Source organism: Nothobranchius furzeri, unplaced genomic scaffold (assembly GCF_043380555.1).
Source record: "Nothobranchius furzeri strain GRZ-AD unplaced genomic scaffold, NfurGRZ-RIMD1 Scf103, whole genome shotgun sequence".
Classification (NCBI taxonomy): Eukaryota; Metazoa; Chordata; class Actinopteri; order Cyprinodontiformes; family Nothobranchiidae; genus Nothobranchius; species Nothobranchius furzeri.
Window position 1 is genome coordinate 70,187 of NW_027223119.1, and position 911 is coordinate 71,097.

Below are 911 nucleotides of genomic sequence, written 5' to 3' on the forward strand. Positions count from 1 at the left end.
TGGCGGGGTGGAGGAGCTGCAGCCAGCGTCCATCAGCTGATGGCGGGGTGGAAGAGCAGCAGGCAGCCTCCAGCTGGTGATGGCGGGGTGGAGGAGCTGCAGCCAGCGTCCAGCAGCTGATGGCGGGGTGCAGGAGCAGCAGCCAGCCTCCAGCAGCTGATGGCGGGGTGGAGGAGCTGCAGCCAGCCTCCAGCAGCCAGCCTCCAGCTAGTGATGGCGGGGTGGAGAAGCAGGCAGCCTCCGTCAGCTGATGGCGGGGTGGAGGAGCAGAAGCCAGCCTCCAGCAGCTGATGGCGGGGTGCAGGAGCTGCAGCCAGCGTCCAGCAGCTGATGGTGGGGTGGAGGAGCTGCAGCCAGCCTCCAGCAGCCAGCCTCCAGCTAGTGATGGCGGGGTGGAGAAGCAGGCAGCCTCCGTCAGCTGATGGCGGGGTGGAGGAGCAGAAGCCAGCCTCCAGCAGCTGATGGCGGGGTGCAGGAGCTGCAGCCAGCGTCCAGCAGCTGATGGTGGGGTGGAGGAGCTGCAGCCAGCGTCCAGCAGCTGATGGTGGGGTGGAGGAGCTGCAGCCAGCCTCCAGCAGCCAGCCTCCAGCAGCTGATGGCGGGGTGCAGGAGCAGCAGCCAGCCTCCAGCAGCTGATGGCGGGGTGCAGGAGCAGCAGGCAGCCTCCAGCAGCTGATGGCGGGGTGGAGGAGCAGAAGCCAGCCTCCAGCAGCTGATGGCGGGGTGCAGGAGCTGCAGCCAGCGTCCAGCAGCTGATGGTGGGGTGGAGGAGCTGCAGCCAGCGTCCAGCAGCTGATGGTTGGGTGGAGGAGCAGCAGCCAGCCTCCAGCAGCCAGCCTCCAGCTAGTGATGGCGGGGTGGAGAAGCAGGCAGCCTCCATCAGCTGATGGCGGGGTGGAGGAGCAGAAGCC